General features: G+C 36.3%; 1 long non-coding RNA gene across 1 annotated transcript; it reads right to left on the minus strand.

Moving 5' to 3' along the window:
* Positions 1-5,662: 5,662 nt before the first annotated feature.
* LOC110741697 lies at positions 5,663-16,352 on the minus strand. The gene is made up of 3 exons (XR_002518396.2): positions 14,339-16,352; positions 8,147-8,200; positions 5,663-7,224 (listed from the first exon to the last, which is right to left on the minus strand). It is a non-coding gene; the product is annotated as an uncharacterized LOC110741697 (long non-coding RNA).
* Positions 16,353-17,531: the final 1,179 nt, after the last annotated feature.

Below are 17,531 nucleotides of genomic sequence, written 5' to 3' on the forward strand. Positions count from 1 at the left end.
TAGTATCTTTACCGCCAGCATAATCTTAACTAATCATTTCTTATGTTATTTCTGTAGTTACAGTAAGTCATCTGCATGAAATTTGACTGAATAAGGTTAGCCCAGCAACTGAAAGTACTGGGGCTTTCCTCTTTTTCCATTTCATAAAATCTTTTTCCATTAATGTTCTCACACATTTCTAAGCTATCCCCAAACTGGATCAGCCTCTACTCTTTTCAGAATGTCACTAACCCAAAACAGTTTTCTTCTTAACAATCCCCTTCTTTGTAATACATAAACACATTCTTCAGGGACACTGTAATTATCCAAAATGAGCTTTAGTACTGCAAATTACTTCAGCACCCCTATGATTTATCTGTAGTAAACATACTTTATAATATTTATATTCCCATTAAAACTGCCACTAATAATGAATCGACAGTACGTAAACATTTATATGATAGGGCACGGACAAATACCGGATGCCCCTATAATAGTTACATTCCTTGCTCTTCCTATCATGTTGGGAAAAACCAAGCCTTGGCATTTTGCCATGTTTATGAAAATACCTTTGAAAATGGCTCAGCACATTGCACTTCACATTTGCAACCATTTCCTTTAAAAAGATGGCATTCGTCCGCACTTACGAGGTCTGGGTTATTGCATTTTCATATTATGCATCATTACTCTGAGTAGGTGTCTTATCAGCAGCTCCAGTTGCTGTGGAGAAGATTGGAATTAAGCACTGGAAGCTTTTTATTTATTTTACATGCTTTATTCCTACAAGATTTTCTGCATATAAGCTTCTTTGTTCAGCTGAGAATTGGATACATTGCCAAGGCATTGTAAAATTTACATCTTGCTTTTTCTCCTGTATTCTTTCCAAAATTGGATTGAAAACAAAGTATAGTTTTTAATTAAAGCTCTGACTGACAACAGACATTTCCCCCCCCCCAAGCATTGGCATTCTTGATCAGTGGTGAGGTTTCATAAAAGCCTAATAGAAGATCCTCACTACTTAACCACAATCAGCCTTCAAGCAGTTTATATTTTATTTAAAATGTGGGATATTCCTGACAATATTAATTTAAAGAAAACTATCACTAAAGTTGATCCAACTATCATCAACAAGACCATGGACAAATCTGAAACAAATTCACCTTTTCCTTTTAGCATCACGTAATCCAAAGTGATGTTCCTGCTGACTTCAGTAGAGAAAAACTGAAAGAGAAGTCTGTTATTTTTTCAAGCAGTTTCAGAATAGACTTGTGATTACTATTTTATTACTTGGTTCAATCTATCATGGCTTATTTTATCCTGAAGTGGAATCCAAAAGTCATCAAGTTTTGTCCTTCAAAATGTCTTTATGACTTAAATATCCTCAGTAAAGCCAGTAGTAGCCTAATCATCTGAACACAGTTTTAACAAATCTGAAGATCATGGTACACCTTATTATGTGATTTAAGGCTAAGCTGGTCAAGAAATCAGTGGCTCCGTCTTCTCATTTGTAAGATGAAATTGGTGGCCGGGCGCGGTGGCTCAAGCCTGTAATCCCAGCACTTTGGGAGGCCGAGACGGGCGGATCACGAGGTCAGGAGATGGAGACCATCTGGCTAACAGAGTGAAACCGTCTCTACTAAAATACAAAAAAAAATTAACCCGAGGTAGTGGCGCCTGTAGTCCCAACTACTTTCGGGAGGCTGAGGCAGGAGAATGGCGTAAACCCAGGAGGCGGGCTTTGCAGTGAGCGAGATCGCATGCTACCTCTCCAGCCTGGGAGACAGAAGCTGAGACTCCGCCTCAAAAAAAAAAAAATAAATAAAAATAAAAAAGTAAAATGAAATTGGCAAACACTCCTCCTACCTGGGAAAAAATTTGCCCTTCCTTATGGAAGTTTTGGGTCCTTTGTCTTCTGTAATACCACGAATTTCCTCTCCCCTTGGGCTATCTGCCTCTCACACAACATTTAGATCTTGAAATTCTTCAGGACTCAGTCATAGCTCTTTATATTCTCTTGCCATACTTTCACCTGAGGTGATCTCATCCCTTTTTCAGAACTTTGAAAACACCTAAGCCAATGATACCTCAATTTTTATGTTCATTCCAGGGCTTCACTGAGATCCAGACTTTTTTTTTTTTTTTTTTTTTTTGAAACAGAATCTAGTTCTGTCACCCAGGCTGGAGTACAATGGCACAATCTCAGCTCACTGTAACCTCCGCCTCCTGGGTTCAAGCTATTCTCCAGATTAATCTATGCAAGACTAGATTATTACATTTCTCCCTAAAGGTAAATAAGGCATTTTCTTCATGCCAAACAAAATTGCTGCCACTAAAGAAGGTTGAGATGAAAGAAGAAATGAAGAATAAATAAAGTGGTAAATTTGTAGGCAGCCCTAAATAAGTATTAACTGTATAAAACAATATATTTAAGAATTTAAAAAGATAGTGAATTAGAACTTATGACAAAAATATCAGTTACCACATTAAATATAAATAAATCAATAATGATAAAAGAATCACCAAGAAAGTTTAACAGTTTAAAATACACATCCACTCAATTACATGATCTCAAAATGCATAATTTTATAAAATAATAAAATTATAAGAAGAACCCAAATGTACAGTCAGTGGCAGTTTGCATATATAAATTCAAGAAAGATACAGAGAAAAAAAGATTAAATAAATATTATAGCACCCAAATGCAAAAATATAAAAATTGGACAATATCCTATGCCATAAAGCAAGTGCAAATAAATAAAAAGGTATATATTTTTAACAACTATTAATAATCAAAATACACCTAGAAAAATCACTATATGTTTGGATATTATAAAAACACATATCAAAAGGAAATCATGAGAGAAAAAAGAAAGTATACTAAACTGAACGATAATGAAAATACTACATATTAAAATTTTAAAAGTACAGCATATAAAATGTATAGACTTAGAAGCACACATTCAAAAGAAAAATGGCTTCAAAGTAATGATTTAAGCATCTGTCTTGAGAAATTACAAAAAGAACAGCAAAAAGAAGTAGAAAGAAGAAACATTAAAGAAAAAGAACATTGATGAATGATGGTGAAATAAACGATTAAATATAGTAGAGAAGACAAAACCAAAAATTGGGAGACTAGTAACATTTATATTTTTTTTTTTCAAGAGAATAATGAAGAAGAGAAAATTAACTCAGGAATAAAATAGAGGAGATTCTATAGATATTACGAAGATAATAACTGTATGTAATAACTTTATTTCAGTAAATTGAGAAATTCAGAAGAAACTGTCCAGAAAATTTCTAGAAAACTGTCACTTAAAAATTTGACAAAAGATATAATAAAAAATCTGAGATAAATGTAAAGAAACTGAAACAGCAATATAAAACTTCCTCCAAAATAATGTTTAGGTTCAAATATCTTTACTAACAGGATCAAGGAAAAATTAATATCAATCCTACATATTTCCAGAGAACGATAAAAAAAAGATAAACTCTAATACATGGTATCAGACTGGATTTTCTTGATACCAAAAACCAATAAAGAGAGTATGACAAGAGAAACATACAATTCAATCTCATTATGAACATAGACCCCAAAATTCTTAAAAATGTAAACCCAGCAGTTGGTAAAAAGGAGACTTTATCATAAGCAAGTTGGTTTATACTAAAAATTCATGTTAGCTTAACATTAGAAAGGCAATGCAATTGGTCATATTAAGAATAAAATAAAAAATAGATATCACCTCATTGACACATAAGAAGCATTTGATGAGTTTTAAAACCCATTCATAATAAAAGTTAAAAATAAAAACTCGTGGCAAACTAGAACTAGAATGGAGCTTCCTCAATCTGATAAAGGCTAATTACAAATTTAAAAAATCCACTGCAAGCATCTTATCTAATGGTGATATTTTCAAAGCTTTCCTTTGAAGTCAAGGATGTCAAATATCATCACTTCACTTCAATCCTGTACTGAAAGGCCTTGATAGCACTGAAAGGCAAGAAAGAGAAATGAAAGGCATAATGATTAGGAAAGGAAAATTAAGATTGTCATTATTCTCAGTTAACATAATTTCATTTGTAGAAAATCTAACAGAATCTACAGATTAATTAGAAGTATTTTGTAGCAAGGTTGCAGAAAAAAATCAGTTGTATTTATATGCCAGTATCAAACACTTAGAAAATACATTTTTTAAAGTCACCATTTCATTGGGGAAACTTTAAGGACATCGGTCTAGGCAACGAATTATTGAGTAATACACCAAAAGTACAGGCAACCAAAGGAAAATTGGACAAATGGGATCACATCAAGTTAAAAAGCTTCCACACAGCAAAAGAAAAAATCAACAAAGTGAAAAGACAACCCAGGGGATTAATAACCATAATATAGAAGGAATTCAAACAATTCAATAGGTAAAAGAAAATATAATAATCCAATAAAAATGGACAAAGGATCTGAATAGAAATTTCTCAAGAGAAGACATACACATGGTAAACAAGTATATGAAAAGGTGCTCAATATCATTGATCATCAGAGAATTGCAAATCAAGGCTACAATGAGATATCAACTCATCCCATTTCTCATGACTTTTAGACAATAATGAATGCTGACGAGGATATAGGGAAAAGGGAACCCTCATACACTGCTGGGAATGTAAATTAGTACAGCCACTGTGAAGAAAAGTATGGAGGTTCCTCAGAAATCTGAAAATAGAACTACCAGGGCCAGGCACAGTGGTTCCCATCTGTAATCCCAGCACTTTGGGAGGCTGAGGCAGGAGGATTATTTGAGGTGAGGAGTTCGAGACCAGTTTGGCAAACATGGTAAAACCCTGTCTCTACTAAAAAAAAAAAAAAAAAATAGCCGGGTATGGTGGTGCACACCTGTAATCCTAGTTACTCAGGAGGCTGAAGCACGAGAATTGCTTGAACCCAGGAGGCAGAGGTTGCAGTGAGCCAAGATTGCACCACTGCACTACAGCATGGGCAAGACAGAGCAAGATACCACCTTTAAAAAAAAGAACTACCATATGATCCAGCAACCCCACACCTAGCTATATACTCAAAAGAAGGGAAATCAGTAAATCAAAGAAATATGTGCACACCCATGTTTATTGCAGCAGTATTCATGATAGTCAAGATTTGGAAATAATTTCCAATTTCTGTAATAATGACCCAGTGAGAGCCAACACCTAAAATCAGTAATGAACTTATATGCAGAGTATGTTAAAACTTCCATAATCAACAATAAAAAGCCTGAAAACTCAATAGAAAAATGGGCCAATGACTCCAACAGGCTCTTCAAAGAAGGTAAAATGCAAATGGACAACAAACGTGAAAAAGTGCTCGAACTCATTTATAAGCAGCAAAATATTAAAAAAAAAAAAGAGAGAGAGAGAAAATACTACATACTCACCAGATTTAGAGGGGAAAACTAACAATAACATTGGCTAAGAAGTGAAGGGATGGGTTCCTCTTTCATGCTGTTGGGATTGTAGATTAGAACAATCACTTTCAGAAACACTTTGGATTATCTAGAAAAGCTGGAAATTGACCCAGAAATTCAAATCCTAGGCTTATACCCTAGAAAACTAAGACATGTGCACTTGGATACCTACAAAAGATTGCTTATAACAACATTGTTCCATTTGGCTTTATACTAAAAATAAATAAAATTGCCATCAATAAGATGAACAAACAAACTGAGGTTTATTTATTAGATGGAATACCATACAATAATGAAAATGCACAATCTATAGCTACACCAACAATGGAAATAATTCCTACAAGCATAATTCATTTGATAAAACCTCAAGAACAGGTTGAACTAAATCACATTATTTAAGATTGCATACTAGGCAGTAAAACTGTAAAAAAAACAAGGAAGGAATTACCATATAAATCTGGATAATACTATTTCCAGGAAGGGGAGAAGGGGATTGTGATCAGGAGGGTGTTCAGTTGCTTCTGAAGTGAGGGGAATTTATATTTCTTGATCTGATTTCATGGTGTTCACTTTATAATGCTTTGTGAAATTGTACAATTATATTTATGCACTTTTCTGTAAGTCTGTTATAATTCACATTAACAATTAAAAGAAAGAAAAGAGTTATTCTCTCACTGCAGAAGGCCATACAGAACAATAAAATCTTTCTTTTTTATGAAATTGTTTTTTGTTGGAGGTTACGAGGTTGTTATTAGCTATAATTTTTTGAACATGTGAGAAGGGAACTTAATGAGAAATGAAAATGAGGCATTTTTGCTTCACTGATGGGCATTCTAAATGATGAAATATACTTTAAGAAATGTATTCGTATTTTCAATTAATGCTGTAAAGAGATATTTCAAACTAGGTTAACAATTGCCTTGAAGAATAACTTGTTTTAGTAAAGAAGAATAATGGTCAACTATGCTATCCATTTAAATAAAATAATGGACATTTTGTCTCTGTTTTCTTCCATTCAGTTTCATAATTTCCTAATTAGTGCCATTTGAATTGCTGAAAGTGTATCACCTTGGACCTCCCATCCCTCCACCCCACTTCTCATGTGCACTCTCTCTCAATATTCTTTTGTATTTTGTTTGACTGTTTTATTGAAAAGCCATAAACAAGCAGTATCAGTTTGCTAGGGCCACCATAACAAAATACCACAGACTGGGTGGCTCAAACAACAGAAATTTATTTTCTCATTCTTTTAGAGGCTGGAAGTCCAAGAACAAAGTGTCAGCAGGTGAGACTTCTCCTGAGATCTCTCTTTTTGGCTTGCAGATGGGCCATCCTCTTGCTGTGTCCTCATATCACATTATTTCTGTGCATTCCTCCCTGGTGTCTCCTTCATTTCTTATGAAGATGTCAGTCACACTGGATTAGAGCCCCATCCTTATGAATTCACTTAAGCTTAATTACCTCTTTAAAAGCCCTATCTACAAATATAATCACATTATGGTTTAGGACTCTCGCATGCAATTTGATGGCACACAATTCAGTCCATAACACGAGCTCTTTCATTTTGACAATATTATACCTCACCACTCTTCAGAGTATCCAGTGTGGTACAATAAATGTCAAATTTGGCAACTCTACATTGTTGCTCAGAAAATGACAAATCATAAGACCTATCATCTAATCCTCTCTCCTTTTAATGGTAAAATACAGATAATACATTTAAACAAATTGAGTATATAAAATAGGACATGAAGCTTTTTAGAAGTTCCAATTGAAGATTGTAGATACATTTCAAAAGGACCTGGAGAGGAAACGGGCAATAAATTAGGAGCTGCAGCTCTTCCTAAAGTTATCATAAAGTCCTTTCCTTCTTCCTTTGAAAATACCTCCTGGTAAGTCAACCTGTTCTTCCTTTCTGATAGATACTTTAGATAGTGGATGTAGCCCTTAAAAAGAGAATCTCATTTTCATACAAAGGGAAGAGAACACAAATTTAAAATACAAGAAGGACACTAGGTCCCCACTCACAGCCCACACCAGAGCCTACACTATCTTTATCTCATGCTTCCAGGCACTTCCCACTCACTTAAGCCTTCACAATGCCAAGTTATTGTCCAAAAAATAAATCTATTCATGTCATCCCCTGCTTAAATATTTGAATGTTTCATTGTTTCCAATAGACTCAAGTCTATATTTGATAGCTCAGGATATAAAGCCTTTTATAAGCATACTCCAGCTTACTTTGGCAAATGTATTTCTTGCTACTTCACTCCATGTGTACTCTGATCCAACAGCATAAAACTCCTCAGCAGCCTCCAGGTTCGTCCACTGCCTTGCCTGGAATTCTCTTTCACTGTCTCTGTGCCCAGAACACTTCTCAGCTTTAAGACGCAGCTCAGAGGTTACCATATGAGGTGCCTCCTTACTGCCCAAGCAAGCTTAGTCTTGCTTCACACCACCACAGAACACTGTTCTTACCTCAACTATAGTGCTCATGATGTTATACTGTAATTGTTTATTTATAGCCAAGCCCTGCACTCTAGGCATAGGCTTGAACACTGTGTCTTGTATATATTTGCAGCCTCAGTTCTTGGCATATGGTAAGAAATAAAACCATGATAACTCCTACTAAATATGGTTTTAATGTAAAAATTAATGCATTATTTTATTCCATCAATAAATATGCATATAGATATCAAGTATCCCCTACAAAAAATACTCACTGAGGCTGTGGACATACAGCTGTGATTGTCAGATGTATACATGAATCTTACATTCTAAAAGAAAGATATCAAACAACTTACTACATGATTAATTATTTCACTGATAACAAGTTTTATAGAGAAGGAAAAAAATGTGATGTTTTAAAAATATATCATAGGTAGCGTGATTTCATTTAGGGAAGAAATGGCTAAGCAAGGTTTTCTTATGAGTTAACACTAATAAAAAAGAGAGAGAGAGAGACAGAGAGAAAGAGGTGAACCAGGCCATTATACCCAAAATGCAGTTAAGCGTAAATGATATAAATTATTATTATACAGTGTATTTTAGTGTATTTGTTTTTAATAACTTTCTCTTAATTATGGCAAATAATCATGATTTTATTTTACAGTTACTGCAATGATATTAGATTTCTTTTTCTAGTATATTACTTTTAGTAAAAAGAATGATTGATTTAAAGTAATTTAGCAAATTAAAGGAAGATAATAGTATCAGTATCTAGAGACATGGCAAAAAAAATTATATGTAAATAACTAGTGCTAAATTCCACACAATGCAGAGGAAAAGGAAAAGTTTCAGATAAATGGAAAAAAAAATGAGTGAATGCCTTACAGAAAGAACTTGGCATGCAGAGAAAATGAGAGAAGTTCAGCATGAATGAAGCTCTGAGGGAGAAACGGCACATGTTGGAAGATGAGGCAGGGGACATCAGTGGGGAGAATGAAAGCGATAAGAGAAGAATATTTTGAGAAAGTCATATGAAGGAGGTAGAGGAACAAACAAGAGAAGACTGAGGAGGAATTAATGGAGAACCAGCTTAGTGTTGCACCATTCCAGCCAAAGGACAAAGTGTTTCAAGAAGGGAATAATCAACTGTGTGCACCAGTGCTGACAAGATGAGAACCCAACAGCAACAACTGTATTTGACGACATGTAGGTCATGCATGTCCTGAGCCAGAGAAATGATCCCGCCTGAACTCTCTGATGTATCTTTCTCTGGATTTTGGATGAATTAAAATAAAGAGGGTCTTAGGCAGAAGATAGGCCTTGATCTGTCTCCTGTGTTATGGCCCAATTTTTCAGAAAAAAAAAAAATGTATTTTTCAAATTCATTTCTCTGAACATGTATTGCATAAAAAGAAATAATTTCTTATTTCACCAATTATTCATGATTTTCTCTGATGACCAGTTACAATTCCTTTACTAGATGTTTGATCCTGGGCAAGTTATTTATCTGTCTGAAATTCCAGTTTCCCTTTCTGCCACATGCAGAAAATTACATTACAGTGCACAGTTTTTATGTTTAAGGATAATGTACAACCAGCTCCTTGCATAAACCAGGCACTGCCAAGTAGCTTGGATTCTCATTCAGCTACAGTAGGACTTTCTCCTCTAACCATTGTGTTTCACTCCCCTTCTTCAAACCATAAGGAGAAAATGAGTCTAAGGTTTTATTCTTGAACATCTCATGCTTACCCATGAGGTTACACAACCATTCCCATATAGGATCAGCGTTTGATGACAATGCAGTTTTCTGCATGTCATTGAGTTCCAAAAGTAATCAGTACTCAATAAAATACCTTTAAAAATATATAGACAAGTAGTTGACTTTCCGAAAGAGGCAGATCCCTTAAAACAAACTCCATGAAACTCATGAAATTCTATTTCCTGAGATTAACATTCAAGAGATGTTAGGTATGCCATAAACATTGTTTAGGATATTACAGTTATTTTAACTTATTCCTTTTAAGAGTAAATCACATTTACAGAAGCACACTTATAAAGGGCTGGTGAAGACAATACCATGTGCAATAAATAGAATTGTTGTTTTTACTCTTGTCAGTGAACACTTATTAAACACCCACTAGGTACTGGAGCTCATGGAAATGAATGTGAATTAACACATTTCTTCTTCAAAAGGACATTTTTCAGTGACTTGATTTTTTTCTAGTATTTAGGGTAGACAAAACTGACTACATCACATTAGAAGTCAATCTGTTATCAAATTTAAGTTTTTGCAACAGCAAACATTTTTAGATTACAGGAGCATGCACACATACACAGACACACACACATACACAGTAAAAGCATCTGAAATACACTGTATTCTATTACTGTAAATGTACTCCCTGACTGAGACCTGGTATGCCAGCCTGAAGCAAATTATTATAGCCTAGCTATTAACTCCTAAAAATAGGGAGCTATAATGGAAACACTTGGAGACTAAAGAGTGGGCAAAACTACTATCCCCAGAAATGGTGCAGCAATGAGACACATTTGTATAGTTTGCCATGGCATGGTAGGGGTTAGGTGTCACTCATCCCTGCCTTGTAGCACCAACCTGTACTTTTGATTCTTTTTTGATTTTTTTTTTTTTTTGTCCTTTTACTGTATACTTAAAAGAATTTTTTTTAACAGTCTCATTCTTAGTTTCTTTCTTTTCTCTCCTCTCTGGCAAAATTCTTAGGTCAGATTTGTCTTTTAAGACTGTACCCCTTGTCCCCATCCAAGAAAACGGTGGGAGCATTTGTTGAAACAGAAGTCATAGGTAAAAATTGCTAAAGTGATCGGAAATGAAAATGCCAGAAGTGTGACCCTTGGCAATTTTGTAGGGCTCTTGTTGAGTGACTATATATGTGAGTGCACATTTTCTAATGCAGCCCACTAGATCCTGACCATTTTCTAGCATGTAAGACTAATTTCTTTGAGCTTATGCTAGGGCAATAATACATTGTCATCTACATTTATGTTGTGAGACAGCTATTTACTATCTTATAATTAGGTGGGCCAGAAAAATGTGTTTGTGTCTCTATTAGACATACCCAAGACTTGAAATAAATCATTTGTAGAGTGACATATTGTTAAGAGAAACTTACAAAAATTAAAATATCCTATTTAGCTTACAGATTTCAAACTATAGGCACAAATAGACAACTGCAAAGTTTATCTGAAATCACAAAGAAAATAAAAATAATTGAATGATGCCACATGTACCTCAATCTTAAATTGAGGTATAATTTTCATACAATAAAATGCACACAGACCTATGTGACAATTTGATGCATTTTGAGCAGTGGATACACTCACTTGTGTAACCCACAAATCTATTATAATAAGGAACATTTCTATCATCCCAGAAACTCCTACCCACTCATTGTGTTCCCCTATCAACCCTCTTTCCACAAGAAGCAACCACTGTTCTGATTTCTCATACCATAGATCAGTTTTGTCTTCTCTAAAATTACACTAAAACGTGGAAATAGACACTTTTGTGATTGACTTCTGTCATTCAGCATAATGGTTTTCAAAGTAATTCATGTGTTTACATGTACAGTAGTTCTTTTATTTCACTGCTGAGTAATATTTCATTGCCTCTATTCAAATCGATTAGGCATTCACTCATCAACGAACATTTGAATTGTTTCTAATTTCAGGTTATTATAAATGAAACTTCTATGAACATTATTGAACGAGTATTTTTCAATGTATGTTTTTATTTTTGTTGGATAAATACCTAAGAGTAGAATTGCTGAATCATAGGGTAGGTAACTGTAACTTTAAAAGATCTGCCAAATGGAGCTCCAAATTAGATGTATCAGTTTTGCACTTCTTCCAACATATGAGGTTTCTGGTTGCTATAAATACATGTCAGTATCAACATATTATTTTTTTCAGCATTTTAAAATTTATCTAAGTATGTACTAATATCTCATTGTGGTTTCAATTCTCATAAGCCTAATGACTAGTGATGTTGAACATGTTTTTATGTGACATTTGTCTCCCTTTGTAAGTACCTGTTCAAGACTTCCGTCCATTTATTAAAAATAGTGTTGTTTGGGGTTTTTTAAACTGATTTATGAAAGTTCTTTACATAATCTGGCATAAGTCCATAATCAGATATATATGCACAAATACTTTCTTCCATTTAGGTTTTTGATGAGCAGAAATTTTTAATATTTATGAGGAATAAATTATCAATTTTTCATTTCAGTTATTGCATTTTTCAGTTCTAGAATTTCCATTTCTTAAAGTTTTTATTTCTCTGTTGGAATTTTCCATCTATCTATTTATCATGTTCATCCTTTCCTTTAAATTCCTACACATAATTTAAATTGTTATTTTAAATTCTTTGCTAATTCCAACATCTTTTGTCTCTGTATCTGTCTATATTATATTTTATTTCCCCCTGGTTACGGATCACCCAATTTCTTGTTTCTATGCCACTCAGTAATATTTTATGTTATGCTAAACATTACAGGCACTATGTTGTTGAGAGTCAGAATTGTTTTTAAATCTTTACTTAAAGCGAACTGAGTGTTATTGTGGCAGGAAATTTATTTAATAGTGTATCAACTTGATTGCTAAAAGAGGTCCATATTATTTCTTATTCTAAGTCTAAGGTAGCCCTATTCCCAATATGTAACTTTTAGGAACTAAACTGAATGTCTATTGTGTTTAGCAAAACTTGTCATGACCCCACCTCTTAAGAAATGTGCATCCTCTAGAATCTATATTTACTTTCACAGTTCCCTAGCCTCGTTGCCTCTTTTCTTGTACACTTACAGCTTAATATTTAGCAAAAAACTTAAAAACAATTTCTAGGAAGATTTCATTTTTGCATAATTCCTTTCTCTGTAGTCTTTGGCCTTAAAAATTCCAATCCACCCAACAACCCTGTACTACAATCTCCACCTCCTAAATTCAGCAAGACCATCAAGCTCTGTTTGGGATCCACCTTCCTGCTTTGCAAACTGGAAACTGCCTCCAGGCAGAGAAAGTCATGGTGATCACTGAGCTTACTATGTGTGTTTCCTTTCTAAGACCACAGCCCTGTGTTGCTTCTTGTCAAATGTCTAAACAGTTGTCTCATATATTGTGCCCAGTTTGATAGCTGTTTATGGTGAGTGGGCTATCCCAATGTCAGTTACTCTCCATGGCTGCAATAATCTCCCAACATCTGTTATTCATGATGGGTAGTATGCATCAGAAACACAAAACATGGGTGCTAGTCAGTAAAAGGCCAAGACACATAAAAGGACCTGAAAGGTTTTGTTTTTGCTTTTTTAATAAATACTCCATTTTAAAAACCTTGCTTCCCCGATTTCAGCAACCCAAAGCATAACAGATTCCTTCTGCATTATACCCTTCAGCTAAGTGGGGTTTCAAAGATAATATAAGCAACTCTTTAAAAAACCATTAGTACTTAAAAAGAGCCAAATACACGGTATACATTCAGGATAAACAAAAAACAAAAAACTATGAGATGTGATTTTTGGAAATGAGATCTGAGCTATATATGACATTTGATCTCATTTCTTTTTCTTCTTTGTAGTGAGAGCATATTCAAAGTTGAAGGTGGTTTCTGGACTCGACGTTTTATAGTTTAAACTAGAACTATCCCAAGTTTTCCTAAACTGAGCTCAAGCTATTTTGCACCTTGCTTCTGTGTATACTCATGCCCAACCTCTGCCACCCTCACACTTACACACACTCCCATACAGATGCACACAAATGGCTCTGTGAGAGCGCAGCCCTCCCTGCCTTTGCAAAGGATGTAGAAAGGCAAAGATCATAACACAGTTTGAAACAGTGCCATTTCCATGATCATTATCCCTTTTTCCACATTCCATCATGACTTAGTGTTAGCTGATTTTTCTGACATAGTATACACTAAACATGCACACGCACACATGAACTGAGAAAAATACAATATTACTGTTTGAAATGTAAATCATTCAAAAATTAGAATAATCTTGGATAAAAAGTAAAGACTCTAGGTACAGAAATGCATTTCTGTTGTTGCTTTTGGAGGGCCAATTCTGCTGCTGTGCCTCCTGACTTTCTTAGTGGTGGCAGTGGAGCTGTGTCGGGAGCAGCACTGGTTACAGACAGTGTCTAAAGCCTCCTGGACAGAGGACAAAATATAGCCGGATCATGTTGGAGGAGAAAATAGCTAAAATTCAAACACTCTTTTACTAAGAAACCTTCAAAGAGAGAAAAGAACAGACTAAAAAATGAGCTGAAGCAAAAGAGCGGCAGAGGCAGAGCACAAGAAAAAGAGATCAGGAATAAGAAATCCCTTCATCTAGTTTAAAGTCAAAATCCCTTAGTGAAGTAGACCTTTCAGTGTAAAGAAGTGAACTAAACTTATTTGTGTAAATGAGGCAAAGGGGGCAGTATGACGGCCTCCTTACCTTTCACACAGAGTTAGCTCTGTAACAGAAGGCTGATCACCTCCCTTTGAATTGCCAGTTAAACCCTTGTCTTCCCTTTCTCCAGCTGAAGTCTTTGGCTCAGATAGTGGACTAGATATGCATTCCAGTTCTTCTTCCATGATTTGCCCATGGTGCTTTGGGTCCTCTTTTGTGTTGCCTGAGCAAGGTAAATAAAAAGGTTGAATAAGGAAAGGATTAAGAAAGTGAACACCGAGAGAATTGAAGTAATCTCTCTCAATCCGCAGAGCAAGAAAGTGGCAGAGATCACATTGTCACAGGGTCCCTCTGTGGTTCGAGGTTGTATTCTTTCCACCGTGCCTTATTCTCCTCCGTCGGGTTCTGAATGTTTTGGAATGGGAGTACAGTTGTGTGGGTGCTTTATGTTTGTACAAATTGGCTTTTCAGACCAAACATTGGCTTATGTTTGTACAAAATCTTTCCAAAACCAAACATGGGCTTATGTTGATACAAATTGTACAAATTGTAGTATATGTCATGAGACAAGGTCACGTTTGTTATTTGTTGTTAAATAATAACAACCTTTAGACAAAGATTATGAAATTCAATGAAATTAAAGATTAAAACCTATCATGATGTTAAAGCATCACAGCATCGTTTCTTTTCAACGAGTGTCCAAAACTGTACAGAGCTTTTATAAAGTTATTAGTGAATGAGATATATTGCTCTGAAACTAACCTCTCTTAGCAGCCATGGAAAGTAAAAATCCCATTATTTATTTTTAAAGCTGAACTTCAATCAAAAAAAATCCGGAAAGATATTATTTATCACTACAGAGATTATGTTGTCTAAACGGTGCCACTGACCTAGTTTTGCACTGAAGGGACCATAATCATGACACTACTATTCATGGAGTGAGGATCCAGGAGTGGTTTTAAGCCAATATGCACTGTTATGGCAGTACTGATTATTAAAATATTTAAATAGTTTCATTTTGATTGGTAAACATCAGATGTAATAAGCAGTAACATGATTTAGTAACATAAATTCCACTACATATGGTTTCTCTCAAAACCCTACATACACTGTAATTCCAGAACATTTTTTTCCTTGATCAGGCACTGTGCACAGAGCTGAGGCTCTGCTCCCAAATTCTGCTATTTGTTCTAAATATCAGGACAGGAGAGCCAGTTTTGCAACCAAACTGAAGAGAACCTATTCTATGATCTTCCACAAGAAATGCCCATAATCTGCCCAGAAAGAGGAACAGGGACCATGCTCAAGTAGTAAATGAAGAGCCTGCTGAGGCAATTGTCAAATGCAGGTGCTGCACAGTGCTTTGTCCAGGAAAATTTTTAAAGAGCACGGGTCTTTTTAACAACTTATTTCCTGCTGGGTGGTGACTAACCCTGTGAGTCAGAAAAGGTCGGTGGGGGAGGGTTGCCTAAATATCTGCCAAAACACATTTAATAGTTAGAAGAGCACGTACCCCAGCGAGCTACAGTGAAGCCCTATTTGTTACACTCACCTAAATTTGCCACCCCGTCCCCATGCACTTCTTCCCTATGCTTATCAGTTCTCCTAATCCTAGGAACATACCAAGTTTGCTTGTCTCCTGGCACATAAGGCCCCTACCTTACTCAGCTATCACTAACTGTAATTGCACTCTCTTCCCCTTTCTTATTTCCCCGTTATTTTTGTCCCAGTTAATATGTTGGCATCTGGCAGCCCCACCTCACCTGTTGACACCAGCGTGCTCCTGATTCACACCAGGTGTTCAGCTGTCTCATGCTCCTGGGAAGCAAGGAAGATAAAAGCCCTGGCCCCTGGCTCCATAATCCCAGCAACAACCAATCTTCATGCCCTTCTTGTCCTTCTACTGCTTCCTTCTCATTCTCTCTGGTTCCTGTTTTTTGAATATTGAATTTTGACTATTCCACAGAGATAGTGCATTAGTCTGTTTTCACACTGCTGTAAAGACATACCTGAGACTGGGTAACTTGTATAGAAAAGAGGCCTGGCTGGGCGTGGTGGCTTATGCCTGTAATTCCAACACTTTGGGAGGCTGAGGCAGGTGGATCACTTGAGATCAGGAGTTCAAGAGCAGCCTGGCCAACGTGGTGAAACCCTATCTCTACTAAAAATACAAAAAATTAGCCTGGCGTGGTGGCATGCACCTGTAATTTCAGCTGCTTGAGGTGCTGAGGCAGCAGAATCGCTTGAACCTGGGAGACAGAGGTTGCAATGAGCCAATATTGGGCCACTGTACTCCACCCTAGGTGACAGAGTGAGACTCGGTCCAAAATAAAAAAAGGAAAGGAAAAGAAAAGAAAAGAAAAGAGGCTTAGGCTGGGCACAGTGGCTCATGCCTGCAATCCTAGCACTTCAGGAGGCTGAGGCAGGTGGATCACTTGAGGTCAGGAGTTCGAGGCCAGCCTGGGCGACATGGTGAAACCCTATCTCTACTAAAATACAAAAAAAAATAAATTAGCTGGGCGTGGCAGCATGCCCCTGTAGTCCCAGCTACTTGGGAGGCTGGGGCAGGAGAATTGTTTGAATCTGGGAGGCGGAGGCTGCAGTGAGCTGAGATTGTGCCACTGCACTTCAACCTGGGCAACAACACGAGACCCCATCTCTTAAAAAAAAAAAAGAAAAGAAAAGTGAGAGAGAAAAGAAAAGAAAAGAGGCTTAATCTGCTCACAGTTCTGCAGGCTGTACAGGCTTCTGCTTCCGGGGAGGTCTCAGGAAACTTACAATCATGGTGGAAGATGAAGGGGAAGCAAGCACATCTTCACATAGCTGGCAGGAGAGAGAACCAAGGAGGAAATGCTACACACTTCTAAACAACCAGATCTCGTGAGAACTCTTTCACTGTCGTCACAAGAACAGCAAGAAGGAAGTCCTCCCCCAAGCTCCAATCACCTCCCACCAGGCCCCTCCTCCAATACTGGGGATCACAATTCAACATGAGATTTGGGTGGGGACACAGAGCCAAACCATATCAGGGAGGAAGTAAAATGGAAAAGGAGGGGCAGAGACTTGAAGAGTGATGAGGGGAGTCATATCTCAGATGGAGAGGCTAATCATGAAGCAGCATCTATGAGTCAGAGAGGACCGCTGTCACCTAAAGGCTGACAAATGAGTGCAAAATGATCACAACAGATGGAAACATGACGCTGACAGGGACATTATTTATCTGGGAACTACATAAACA

The sequence above is a fragment of the Papio anubis genome, chromosome 15 (assembly GCF_008728515.1).
Source record: "Papio anubis isolate 15944 chromosome 15, Panubis1.0, whole genome shotgun sequence".
NCBI classification, from domain to species: Eukaryota; Metazoa; Chordata; class Mammalia; order Primates; family Cercopithecidae; genus Papio; species Papio anubis.